Source organism: Scomber japonicus, chromosome 6 (genome assembly GCF_027409825.1).
Source record: "Scomber japonicus isolate fScoJap1 chromosome 6, fScoJap1.pri, whole genome shotgun sequence".
NCBI lineage: Eukaryota > Metazoa > Chordata > Actinopteri > Scombriformes > Scombridae > Scomber > Scomber japonicus.
The window spans coordinates 34,768,356-34,781,132 of record NC_070583.1 but is presented as its reverse complement, the minus strand read 5'-3'; the positions used below and the strand labels follow the sequence as shown (position 1 = coordinate 34,781,132).

Below are 12,777 nucleotides of genomic sequence, written 5' to 3'. Positions count from 1 at the left end.
TACAACCATTATGTAATGTCTCTGTCTTCCCAGTCATCTCTCTGCTTCTCTTTTATCCTTTCAGCGACTTATCTTTCATTCAGCCATTCTCTCTCTCTCTCTCTCTCTCTCTCTCTCTCTGTCTCTCTCTCTCTCTCTGTCTCTCTTACTCACACACACATTTTCCCTGAATGAGACTTATTCTCTTTCTTTCGGCGGTTACGACCAATTCTATCAATAAATCATCATTTTAAATTAACATGAAGATATATTTAAGTCTTGGTTCTTTGTCTGACATGCACACGCACACACGCACGCACGCATGCACACACACACACATGCACACACACACACACACATGCAGACACACACTAGACAGTCATTAGACAACTGTCCGACCTTCACTGCTCTGCAGAGCCCACAGGAGACAGAACACACACACACACACTGTGGGTCCAGATAGATGAGAAAGCTTCCCTCCCGCCATGCTGTTCGTCACCTGAGGTGGTACAGAAGACTTTCTCTGAATAATGTGATCCCTCCTCAGGCGCGCTTGATTTAACTCAACTCTGCAGGATTTTTCCTCCTGCAAAGACCTCAGAGAAATCCGCCTGTCTTCACTCCCTCTGATGAATTAAATGCCCCCCCCCCCCCCCATCCACCCCCCCCTCCCCCCACAACCACCAGATTTCCACAAAGCAGAACTTGAACTCTGATTCAACCATAGAAGAGAAAGACACAAACAGATAATATGGGACTAAAATGAGTTGAAGTCCTCCAATCACTGTCTTTTCAAACATTTTTCAGATTGTGTAGCACTCATCCTCCGTTCAGCAAATTAGCAGCTGAGTGTTTAAAGGCATGCTGCGGAGGTTTGAAAACTACTGGAGCTGAGGAGAAATGTTTTAATGAGCGGGTTCCTGTTTTGTTTGGAGGCTATCTCTCATGCAGAATGTCTTCATGTCTCCACTTGAGCTCCAATGATATTCAGTCTAATTGGGTCTGGCAGGTTTTGTTATATTGCTGCAGGTCTCACAAAGGTCAAGTATATGTGTCAACACGTCGGATCCGAACGGACTCCAAAGGATAAAGATGTGTTTTAAGGCAGATAGAGAGTGTGAACTGTGCAGGAAGAATGACACGTATTGCTGCTCTTTTCCACTGTGACTACTTGTTAACTGGTGGAGCATCAATCTGCTGTCAGACTTCCTGTTCGTGCTCTCAGTCCATCCTAGGTCTGTTCAGGGCAGGTTATTTTCAGATCGGTTCTTTTTTTTTTTGCACATAATAATTCATGCATGTCAGGTTTGAGATTTGAGATTCCAAAAATTGGGACCAACATTTAAAATAATTCACCAGCAGAATGAAGAAGAATGATAGCTAATGTAAATATGGTTAACAATACAGATTCAAACTTTTGCTATCCATTAACCTTTCTGTCGTCCTCCTGGGTCAAATTGACCCCATCTGTTTTGACTGTTCCTTCTTTCCTCCCTTCCTTCCTTCTGTCTGTCCTTCCTTCCTCCCTTCTTCCTTCCTTCCTTGCTTCTCTCTTTCCTTCCTTCCTCTCTTTCATCCCTTCGTTCCTTTCCTTCCTCCCTTCCTTCTTTTCTATGTCCTTTCCTTCCTTCCTACCTCCCTTCCTCTTTTCCTTTCTCCCTCCCTCCTACCTTCCTTCCTTCTTTCCTTTGTCCTTCCTTCCTTCCTTCCTCACTCCCTTCCTTCTTTCCTCTGTCCTCCTTTCCTTACTTTCTTCCTCCCTCCTTCCTTCCTTCCTTGCTTCTCTCTTTCCTTCCTTCCTCTCTTTCATCCCTTCGTTCCTTTCCTTCCTCCCTTCCTTCTTTTCTCTGTCCTTCTTTCCTTCCTACCTCCCTTCCTCTTTTCCTTTCTCCCTCCCTCCTACCTTCCTTCCTTCCTTCTTTCCTCCATCCTTCCTTCCTTCCTCACTTCCCTCCTTCTTTCCTCTGTCCTCCTTTCCTTACTTCCTTCCTTCCTTCCTCCTTTCCTTCCTTCTTTCCTCTGTCCTCCTTTCCTTCCTTCTTCCTCCCTCCTTTCCTTCCTCGACTTGAAGACAAGAGGAAGGTTAATAAAAATTTGAATTTTACAGTTGACAGTGTTTGTTGTTTGTCTTCATGCAGGATTGAAAGACTCCAGTTCTTTTAATCAACTTAACTTTAGTGGGACTCAAACTTTAGGTCTATATTTATATTCTGGGGCTCTGCTGGGATATACTTACATGATTTACAATTAAAAACCATATTTATCTTGTACTGGCCCATCATAAAACAGGATGACTGTGCAGTTGCCTCCAATCAAGGAAGAGAAATGTGACGTGACCAACAGTGTGAGAAAGAAGTGATGAATCATTTCTAATATGCTATCACTTGTTATTATGCATCACTACAAATGAGAGCTTTGCCTTAAAAAAAGTAGAGTTGGTTTGGCACTTTCAAGATAATACCTGCTTGTTGAAAATATGACAAATGTTTCCTGTAAACAACAACAACGATCGATCTGAACCCTTTTTGGGTCATTTCTCTTCTCATAGAGTGTCAGATAAAAGTGGATAATACTCCCACTTGCTGCCATTAAAAAGGTCAGAACTGATGTAGCAGCAAAGGTCAGTAAATGCACACACATCACACACACACACACACACACACAAACACACACAAACACACACACACACACACACACACACACACACACACACAGCTTTTCAAATGTGCAGCTCATGTACAAGTGCACATTTGAACAAAAGGGAGGCGAGTTCAATTATACAGAGTGTGTGTGTGTGTGTGTGTGTGTGTGTGTGTGTGTGTGTGTGTCTGTGCGAGTGTGTGACAGATAGGGGTGGGTGTGGCGTAAAGACAGCGAGGGGCATCTGCTGGCTGATTGGTCAGTTTGGGCGTACATATGGTGCTCTGATTGGCTGATTTGGGTCACAATAGGAGCTGTTATTGGCTGACATGAGGACAATCGGCGTATCATTGGTAAATTTAGAGAACAAAAGGCTGTTTGGGCACTGAGGCAGAAAGGTTAGGAGGTTAGTGTGTGTGTGTGTGTGTGTGTGTGTGTAGTTCATTGTGTTGTATGGTAAAGCGAGATGCTTTCTGCAAGTATGAAGTACACTGAAATAAAATTATTCCAAACTTTTGTAATGTGAACCTGGATATTCTTAACGCTTGATTAGTCATACTTCCTCATTTTCCGATTCCTAATGCTATTGTATAATTATGTTGTGGCTCATAGTTCTCGTCTCTGAACGTACGATAATCAGCTGAATCTGACACAGCATGAGGTGGAACTACATCAGACTATATACTGTATATGTTTCATAATGCTGTAACCATTGAAATGAATGTGAAGAAGATCATTTATTTAGTATTTCTATGAGGGTTTTGAATACTTAGTGACTTATGAGAGGAAGGAAGGGAGCAGTTATTATATTATCTCTGGCACACCATCCAATTTAATATAACCCTCCTCTTCTGGATGAGAGGCAACACCAATTAAAATTTCCTCTTGGTTTTCTTCTTGCCATGAATAAAAACTGTAAAAAAATAAATAAAATTATGATAGTTACTGCATTACCTCGAAGAAGTCACCATGTAACAACGCCATTATGCTACCACCACCTGCTTAACCTGAAATCCATAATGACATCCACTTTACCACAAAGCTTTATGTTTGCTGCTGCTGTGAAGTCCTGTCAATTAAACACTGAATCGTTGCTTTGCAGGATGTTCAGGCATTTGTGTTTTTCTGCTTTTAGCTAGCAATACAGTGACCATTAATAGTATCATATAAATTACTCTGTCAAGACAACATATTACAGAAAGGGCTCAGTTGTCTTCCAGCATTATTTAGATCTGTCATTGTCATTGCATTACCCTAATGATCAGATCATGTTTCCTCCAAACTAATCACTACAGGATTGATTTGGGATGAATGGAAACCTCATTCTCTGGACTCTGTAGATATAGAGAGAACAGACTGGAGCACTCTGCCAACATATAAAGCTCGACTCTGGTGGGACTCGAACCCACAACCTTTGAATCCCTCCTCTTACATTCAACTAGAAGTCCAATGCGCTATCCATTGCGCCACAGAGCCTCTTCTATAGTGTGGTTAGGAAGGCTGGCTGACGTAATATGCTAAACATGATCTAACACGCTGTATGAATTCGGTAGTATGAGTTACATAAATAGGAAAATATATAACATGTTTTTATCTTCAGCATCTTTCTCTGTGGCTCCACCCATTGAGGTTTAACCAAATAGTATTATCTCTGCCTCCAGCGCAGATTGTGATGCTTATGCTACCATAGGGACCCCCCTCCTCCCCCCTTTGAGCCGAGATGCTCTCAGTGGTCTTAGCCCAGTGAACCATGCAGAACGGTCTTCACTGGAGCCAAGAGATGCATCTGTCATCAGACCGCCATCAGCTAATCCTCTGCAGCTCCACAATGACTGCAAAGCATCTACTCACCAGCTAAGTACTGCTTCTACTTAGCTCAATAACTGCTTAAACCCAATCCACTGAGAGGAGACCACTTCAGAAGTCCGCCTATTTAGCTCTCTGTCCACTTACAACCACGTGAGGTTAATCAAGCGTTGCAAAGACCACATGCCCCATCTTAGGAAACCCAACCCAATGAGATGTTAATGAGCCATCAGATATCTGTAAGCCATCTTAGAAACACATCTACTTAACACTGTGGTTACCGAGATCCAACTGAGGCAATCAACCACACACCATAAGGGTTAGTCCTCTCTTCCGCAGCTGAGAGACGATGTTTGCAACGAACAGAAGTCTTGTAGATCAAATATAAACTTTCTAGAGATCTCTAAGGACTGGTTACTTCAAGTTCAAGCTGCACAGTGCTACAGATCCATCTACTGTGGCATTTAGGAGAAGGCATCATTGTAGACATATAGCTATTTAAGATTTGATGTGGACTGTAGAATGTTTTTGCAATAAGTTTAAACACAGTTGTGAATTTTGCATGAGCCAAAATGTTGCCAAAACATACAGATTTTACTTTTTACTTTCCTCTCTCTCTCTCTCTCTCTCTCTCTCTCTCTCTCTCTCTCTCTCTCTCTCTCTCTCTCTCTCTCTCTCTCTCTCTCTCTCTCTCTCTCTCTCTCTCTCTCTGTACCTCTTTGCCATTTTCAGTTGCAGACTGTTGTGCAGACTGTGACAGCAGTGTCAGTCATGACTAAGGGTTATTCAGTTTCAGTACCAATACTAAACTATTTTAATACCTCACTTTGCAAATGCATAAACTGAAAATGAAACATGTACCCTACAAGTCAATCATACAGTCACATATAATGTAATATTAATTCCTATAGTGTCTTCTAAACACTTGTCAAACAGGAGAGACGACGGTAAAGCGCTAATAGACTTTAATATTTCAACTCATGCTAACCAACTCATTTAACACATATGTTAGAGTGCATTAGCTAATTTAGTAGCACAACTTGTGAAAGTGTGAAGGCAGACAGTGAGGACCATGGCAACGTCGTCTACTATGCTCAGTGACTTCTTGAAGCTCCACTTGGCAAGATGTTTATGTAAAGAGAAAATCAGAAAACGGAGCTCAGTGCCTCATTCACAAAACCTGAAGACCTTCCAAAATAAATCCTGATGTTAGTTTGGAGTCTAATGGAAAGTCAAAATACAAACATAAAGACAGCAGAGAATGGTTGAGATGCCCTGTAAATAAAACAGACAATGCCTGGATCATTTTATTATATGATTTTAAAATGTCACCTGTGGCTCTAGAAACAGTTTGAATACAAAGACTTCAAATGAACTGGTGGACGTGATGAACTCAGCCCTAAATTTATGGCTCGCATTCGGTGTTGAATTCAGTCTTTACTCGTCGCTAGAAATACAGATGCATTGTCTTGGTGTGATTGTCTTCACACAGTGCCGTTCATCAAGGCTGTAAATAGACTCAGAAACAGCGTCTTATGTAATTTCCTGCTAAACCTCTTTTTGAAATACGGCACTTACGTAACTGTCCTACAATGCCAGGTCTCATTTAAATAATTGCATAGAGATAAAGTCACTGCAACAATCTATGGCCAAGTGTGTGTGTGTGAACTCATTTACATTTATGCAGATGAGCCACACATCTACGTTCAGACACACACACACACACACACGAGCCAGGCATTGATTTGCTATACTGTATGTCATCCTCTGGTGTGTATGTGTGTTTCTTTATGCATAAAGTGTGTATGCATTTATATAGTATGGTGTACTTATCTATTATCACCTCCACTTTGCACAAACTGTTGTTTTCCATAAGGTTAACTATTTTTTCCAGGGCTGAAGAGTAATTCTACTTTATCACAATGTGGATATTATTTTTTGTTCATTATGTTTATCAGACATTGCACACACCAAATGCTGACATCTGGGGAAATAAAGCTGATAACATTTACAAGAACACATGTTGTAAATAAATAACCCAATCCAGATTATCCAAACCACTTTATTTGGAGGTCAAACTGAAAGTGGAAGCAGCTGAAATGTGGTAATAATTCGTCATTGCACAAGCAAACCTTGTGGTAAGTATGATGTGTCAGAGTTTAATCTCCAAAGTCCAACTGATTCAGTTAATACAATCTCATACTATGCAGACACACTTTGTTCAAACCTGCATAACTTTATTTTAAATTCTAGTACAAATCCTGCTGTTTCCAAATAGATTACTTAAACATGTAAGGCTGAAAAAATGTAATTTAATGCATAGCTGTTTTGTAGTATTGTGGTGCAATGGACATTGGACTTCTAGGTGAGTGCAGTTGGACGTATATAAAAGGTGGTAGGTTCAAGTTCCACCAGAGTTCAGCTTTACATGTTGGATGGAGAAATGAAATAGATTTCAGTCAAGCTTTTGTCTCAACTGAAGCCAGCAATGACAGAAATATGAGGCTCTGTGGCGCAATGGATAGCGCATTGGACTTCTAGACAGAAACAGGAGAAGGGATTCCAGAGTCGAGCTTTATAAAATGTCAGGATGATGAAAAACAGATATTTATGCTAGAAGACTCTAACATCAACTACAAGATATTTCACAACTATAAAGACTTGATGCAGAAACAATGATTGGACATTAAAGCATCCTGGGTTCGGGATATGCTGAACCCAGGATGCTGCAGTTTAATGTCTGTTGAATGTGTGGCTCTGTGGCGCAATGTTCCAACCTTTCCTTAGATGGGTGATTTAGATATAGAGAGAACATTTTGACTGGAGCATGAATCCATTTCATCATTCTGCCAACATATAAAGCTCGACTCTGGTGGGACTCGAACCCACAACCTTTGAATACCTTCTCCTGTTTCTGTCTAGAAGTCCAATGCGCTATCCATTGCGCCACAGAGCCTCATGTTGCCCTGATCATTCTATTTTCTAGACAGAAATATCACCCATCTATTGCTGCCAAGATGCCTGCAGGACGTCTGTAGTTGTAGTGTAACTTCAACATAACATTGGAGACATTAAACTGCAGCAGTAGGTAGCAATGAAGCAGGGCATGTACCCTAATGATCAGATCACATTGCCAACACAAACTAGGATTCATCTGGGACTGAAAGGAAACCTCATTCTCTGGTCTTGGTAGGATCGTTTGTTTGTTAACATGTGTGCGCTGTGTTCAAACCTTCCCTTAGAGGGATGTTTTAGTTCTGTTGGTTTGTAGATAGAGAGAGAACAGACTGGAGCACTTTGCCAACTTATAAAGCTCGACTCTGGTGGGACTCGAACCCACAACCTTTGAATCCCTTCTCCTGTATCTGTCTAGAAGTCCAATGCGCTATCCATTGCGCCACAGAGCCTCATATTTCTGTCATTGCTGGCTTCAGTTGAGACAAAAGCTTGACTGGAGTATAAATCTATTTCATCTCTCCATCCAACATGTAAAGCTGAACTCTGGTGGAACTTGAACCCACCACTTTTTATAGACGTCCAACTGCACTCACCTAGAAGTCCAATGTCCATTGCACCACAATACTACAAAACAGCTATGCATTAAAATAAATTTTTTCAGCCTTACATGTTTAAGTAATCTATTTGGAAACTGCAGGATTTGTACTAGAATTTAAAATAAAGGTATGCAGGTTTGAACAAAGTTTGACTGCATAGTATGAGATTGTATTAACTGAATCAGTTGGACTTTGGAGATTAAACTCTGACACATCATACTTACCACACAGTTTGCTTGTGCAATGAAGAATTATTACCATTATTGAATACCTTTGTTTCTTTCTGTCTAGAAGTCCAATGCGCCACAGAGCCACATGCTTCTAACTTTTCAGAAATGATTACACAGTGAATCTTAACCCAATAATTTTATATAAATGAATTTACAGTGTTACCGCGTTACAGCGCAAGTTGGAGGAGTCAGTCCTTCTTTGAGGCTTCTCCAGCTTTTCATTACCAATGTGTGTTAGTGTGCTATTATCTGCTCTCAATTCAAGGGGCTACAACAGACAGTAGCCTGTGTATAACCTGCAGGTCACCAAATTCAAACTGCACTACAATTCAAACTGCATGAATAACTGATGTGACACATCTACTGCTGCCAAGATGCCTGCAGGGTGTCTATGCCCTCTCTGTGTTTCTGTAGTTGTACTGTAACTTTAACACAACATTGGGGACATTAAATTGCAGCATTAGGTAGCAATACAACAGGGCATGTACCCTGAAAGAAACACATAAATTATTTGTCATGCTCAACTCTATCAAATGCACTCATACCAGACAAGGATACTTCAATGTCAAATCAGTGTTTCTACAGTTGTGAAAGATCTGGTAGAACATAACTAAATCCTCCTCCCTAAAGGAAGGTCTGAACAGACAATGTGGACAAAAACAACTCTCCCAAGACATGAGTATAGGACTTGAACAATTAGTTTCCAACATTCAGTCCCAAATAAATCCTAGAGTCATTAGTCTGCAGTGTCAGCATGATCTGATCATTACGGTGCATGCCCTGCTTCATTGCTACCTAATGCTGCAGGTCAATACCCCCAATGTTATGTTGAAGTTACACTACAACTCCAGAAACATACTGAAGACATGGACGTCCAGCAGGCATCTTGCAATGATGCAATGGATGGGCTATAGTTGGGTATATTTAAGACCAAAAAGAGGCTCTGTGGCGCAATGGATAGCGCATTGGACTTCTAGACAGAAATAGGAAAAGGTATTCAAAGGTTGTGGGTTCGAGTCCCACCAGAGTCGAGCTTTATATGTTGGTAGAGTGATGATCATTAGGGAACATGTCCTGCTGCATTGCTACCTAATGCTGCAGCTTAATGTCCCCAATGTTATGTTGAAGTTACACTACAACTCCAGAAACACACTGAAGACATGGACCTCCTGCAGGCATCTTGGCAGCTATGGATGGGTGATATTTAGGTCTAGAAAATAAAATAAAATAAATAATATAAAGTGTGACATGAGGCTCTGTGGCGCAATGGATAGCGCATTGGACTTCTAGATAGAAACAGGAGAAGGTATTCAAAGGTTGTGGGTTCGAGTCCCACCAGAGTCGAGCTTTATATGTTGGCAGAGTGATTAGATGGAGTCATGCTCTATATCTACAAACCAACAGAACTAAACCCCCCTCCAAAGGGAATGTTTGAACACAGAAGGAGCACACACTTGTTAACAAACAAAAGAAACTATCTTGGCAGCAATAGATGGGTGTATTTAAATGCAATGACTTGTCATAGAGGCCAAAAGTGGTCTCTCTGGCGCAATGGACTAGAAAGGTCTAGAAAATAAAATAAATAAGTAATTGAGCAATGCGAGGCTCTGTGGCGCAATGGATAGCGCGTTGGACTTCTAGACAGAAACAGGAGAAGGTATTCAAAGGTTGTGGGTTCGAGTCCCACCAGAGTCGAGCTTTATATGTTGGCAGAATGATGAAATGGATTCATGGATTCTCTTGCTCTCTCTACAAACCAACAGAAGTAAATCAACCCTCTAAGGAAAGGTTGGAACACAGAAAGAGTATCACTATCCTACTCAGACGTGAAATTGAGGTTTTTGTTCAGTCCCAAATGGCTCCTAGTTTGTGTTGGAGATGTGATCTGATCATTAGGGTACATGCCCTGCTGAATTGCTACCTAATGCTGCAGTTTAATGTCTCCAATGTTATGTTGAAGTTGCACTACAACTACAGACGTCCTGCAGGCATCTTGGCAGCAATAGATGGGTGATATTTCGGTCTAGAAAATAAAATGGTTAGAGTAACATGAGGCTCTGTGGCGCAATGGATAGCGCATTGGACTTCTAGACAGCAACAGGGGAAGGTATTCAAAGGTTGTGGGTTCGAGTCCCACCAGAGTCGAGCTTTATACGTTGACAGGCTGTTCTATGAACTGAAGTCAACCAACCAACATAACTAAATCCTCCCCTCTAAAGAAAGGTCTGAACAGAAAATGTGGACAAAAACAATCCTCCCAAGACCTGAGAATCGGACTCCAATTTCATCCCAAATGAATCCTGGAACAATTAGTTTCCAACTTTCACGCTTTCAATTAATTTATTTAAATGTTCGGGTTGGGAAATTTATTTAACTGTGTAATCATGTTTGAAATGGCTGTGATATGAGGCTCTGTGGCGCAATGGATAGCGCATTGGACTTCTAGATGCAACAGGTGAAGTGATTCAAAGGTTGTGGGTTCGAGTCCCACCAGAGTCGAGCTTTATATGTTGGCAGAGTGATGAAATGGATTCTACAAACCCTCTAAGCAAAAGTTGGAACACAGCACAAGAAAATATTAAGAGAATGAGATTTCCACTCATCCCAAATGAATCCTAGAGTGATTAGTTTGTGGTGGAAAAATCTGCTCATTAGGGTACAAGTCCTGCTGCATTGCTAAATAATGCTGCAGTTCAATGTCCCCAATGTTACAGTACAACTACAGAAACACACTGAAGATATAGATGGGCTATAGTTGGGTCTATTTAAATACAATGACTTGACTTGTCATACAGGCCAAAAGAAGGCTCTGTGGCGCAATGGATAGCGCATTGGACTTCTAAATGTAACAGGTGAAGGCATTCAAAGGTTGTAGGTTCGAGTCCTACCAGAGTCAAGCTTTATAAAATGTCAGGATGATGAAAGAGCAGAAATTATGCTGGAGGTCTCAACTACCCATATACCAGATCTTTTACACATAATGTAGTGCAACAAAGAACATTATTGCATTTAGGCAGAAAGGCCTCAAACTTGGACAGATATCCACTTGATATGACTAACTCATATAAGCTTCACATTAACTCTTAAATGTGTTTTTGCACTGAATGACTGTGTGGACTTCCACTGTAAGCACATTTGAAGGAGACCTTTTAATAGCCGGTATAAACAGGAGGAATGATTACCTTACAGATTACAACCTCTTTCAGTGTTCATAAGGACACCTGTTTGACAGATCTGTGTGAAGTTGTGAAACTGTCCTCTAAATAAAACCATAAATGTCATGATGTGTGTGTGGATTGTGGTTTTTTTTTCTAATACATTTTCTTTTATGTCAGTCATCATGTTTACAGTCCTGAAATGGATGGCGGAGTTTTATGTGTTCATGGTTTGATGACCAATGTAAAGTTCAAACACACTGGCTGACTGGAATAGAATAGACTATGAGGTGAACTGGGTCCTTTTTAAAAAACATGGGATGCAGGTAAAAGCCACTGTAGCTTGATACATGCATATACTGATAGAGAGTAGAGGAAGAGAGAGAGAGAGAGAGAGAGAGAGAGAGAGAGAGAGAGAGAGAGAGAGAGAGAGAGTTATTTAATAAAGTGAAAGTAGCATTTATTGTTCCAGAGTTTCATCTCAAAGTAGGGAAAAGAATCAGTTTATACTGGAGACATGCTTACCATATTGTTAGCAGTGCAATAGTCAGTTTACAGTCATTCAGACAGCAGACCATTTTGATAGAAGTAGCAAACATTATGCATCATTTTAATGTGGGTCTTAGAGTACCATTTTATTGGTATAAAAGGGAATGAGATGGCAGGTAAGGTTGCAAAGAAGGCCATCAAAATAATCACACTGAGATTGGAGGAAAGGTGGTAAAAGCAAAGGGAAGAAGAGAAGACAAAGATGATGGCTTTATAGAGTTCAAAGAAAAGTAAGATACACAGAAGGAACAGCAGAGATGAGGCAATGATAACAAGACTTAGATTTTGGCACACTGGAATAAACGCTGCAGGTAATATAATAGAGATCACGTGATATACACAGTCAGAAATATGAGGTAGTAAAAAAACAGCTGATATTGCTAAAGCACCGATTGGTTGTTTGCCATCTGGCAATAATCACGGAGGAAGAAGACTGGAGCGTGAAGCAGGTGAGCAGCTGCAGGTGTGTGTGTGTGTGTGCGCGTGCGTGCGGGGGCAGGATCGAAGGGGGCGTGGCTTATAAACTACCTGCAGCAGGTAGGTTCGGGTTACTCTTTGCTACATCGTTATTTCCTGCTGCAGATTGAACCTGGTTCACCTGTGCAGATTCATTTAATCACACAGCGGTTAACAGCAGACCACAGACTGAAACTTCACCTCAATCACCGGAAGTTGTTTTTAAAGTGCTTGATTTAATTTTTCTAACCAAGTCGGACGCGTTTGATCTTCGTCACGTTTCCTGAGATGAGCTCATCCACCAGCGGGTAAGTTAATCATCTTCCACACTTCTGTTAGATGTCGTTTATCTTCTCTCTGACCTCTCTGCTCACAACATTTCAGTGAGTTTTCCGGTTTGTGAGTCTG

General features: G+C 41.0%; 9 non-coding genes across 9 annotated transcripts; 6 read left to right on the top strand and 3 right to left on the bottom strand.

The window, feature by feature from the left end:
• Positions 1 to 4,003: 4,003 nt before the first annotated feature.
• On the bottom strand, positions 4,004 to 4,095 carry trnar-ucu (transfer RNA arginine (anticodon UCU)). Its single transcript is given in 2 exon segments — positions 4,004 to 4,039; positions 4,059 to 4,095. It is a non-coding gene; the product is annotated as a tRNA-Arg (tRNA).
• A 3,194-nt stretch (positions 4,096 to 7,289) lies between these two features.
• trnar-ucu (transfer RNA arginine (anticodon UCU)) lies at positions 7,290 to 7,381 on the bottom strand. The gene is given in 2 exon segments: positions 7,290 to 7,325; positions 7,345 to 7,381. It is a non-coding gene; the product is annotated as a tRNA-Arg (tRNA).
• Positions 7,382 to 7,740: 359 nt separating this feature from the next.
• trnar-ucu (transfer RNA arginine (anticodon UCU)) lies at positions 7,741 to 7,832 on the bottom strand. Its single transcript is given in 2 exon segments — positions 7,741 to 7,776; positions 7,796 to 7,832. It is a non-coding gene; the product is annotated as a tRNA-Arg (tRNA).
• A 1,316-nt stretch (positions 7,833 to 9,148) lies between these two features.
• trnar-ucu (transfer RNA arginine (anticodon UCU)) lies at positions 9,149 to 9,240 on the top strand. Its single transcript is given in 2 exon segments — positions 9,149 to 9,185; positions 9,205 to 9,240. It is a non-coding gene; the product is annotated as a tRNA-Arg (tRNA).
• A 221-nt stretch (positions 9,241 to 9,461) lies between these two features.
• Positions 9,462 to 9,553, top strand: trnar-ucu (transfer RNA arginine (anticodon UCU)). Its single transcript is given in 2 exon segments — positions 9,462 to 9,498; positions 9,518 to 9,553. It is a non-coding gene; the product is annotated as a tRNA-Arg (tRNA).
• Positions 9,554 to 9,812: 259 nt separating this feature from the next.
• On the top strand, positions 9,813 to 9,904 carry trnar-ucu (transfer RNA arginine (anticodon UCU)). The gene is given in 2 exon segments: positions 9,813 to 9,849; positions 9,869 to 9,904. It is a non-coding gene; the product is annotated as a tRNA-Arg (tRNA).
• Positions 9,905 to 10,262: 358 nt separating this feature from the next.
• Positions 10,263 to 10,354, top strand: trnar-ucu (transfer RNA arginine (anticodon UCU)). The gene is given in 2 exon segments: positions 10,263 to 10,299; positions 10,319 to 10,354. It is a non-coding gene; the product is annotated as a tRNA-Arg (tRNA).
• A 263-nt stretch (positions 10,355 to 10,617) lies between these two features.
• On the top strand, positions 10,618 to 10,708 carry trnar-ucu (transfer RNA arginine (anticodon UCU)). Its single transcript is given in 2 exon segments — positions 10,618 to 10,654; positions 10,673 to 10,708. It is a non-coding gene; the product is annotated as a tRNA-Arg (tRNA).
• A 306-nt stretch (positions 10,709 to 11,014) lies between these two features.
• On the top strand, positions 11,015 to 11,105 carry trnar-ucu (transfer RNA arginine (anticodon UCU)). The gene is given in 2 exon segments: positions 11,015 to 11,051; positions 11,070 to 11,105. It is a non-coding gene; the product is annotated as a tRNA-Arg (tRNA).
• The last annotated feature ends 1,672 nt before the right edge of the window (positions 11,106 to 12,777 follow it).